Source organism: Bombina bombina, chromosome 10 (genome assembly GCF_027579735.1).
Source record: "Bombina bombina isolate aBomBom1 chromosome 10, aBomBom1.pri, whole genome shotgun sequence".
NCBI lineage: Eukaryota > Metazoa > Chordata > Amphibia > Anura > Bombinatoridae > Bombina > Bombina bombina.
The window spans coordinates 201,733,584-201,733,823 of NC_069508.1; positions in this window are offsets into that span (position 1 = coordinate 201,733,584).

Genomic DNA, 240 nt, shown 5'->3' on the forward strand with positions numbered 1-240 from the left:
GTAAAGCTATACCGCAAGCATTTTAGCCTGTAACGCAACGTCCATTTTGCACTCAAAAAAATTACGTTTGAATGCGAGATTTTCCATAGCACCGCATTACAGGTTGTACGTTCAGGCTAAAATGCTTGCGTTACAGCCTATACCGACACGATCCATACCGCGATCTGAGAGCAGTAGTTAAGGATTTTGTGTAATAAAAATGTTTCACAAAACTCATAACTAAACTGTTACAAAGTGCAC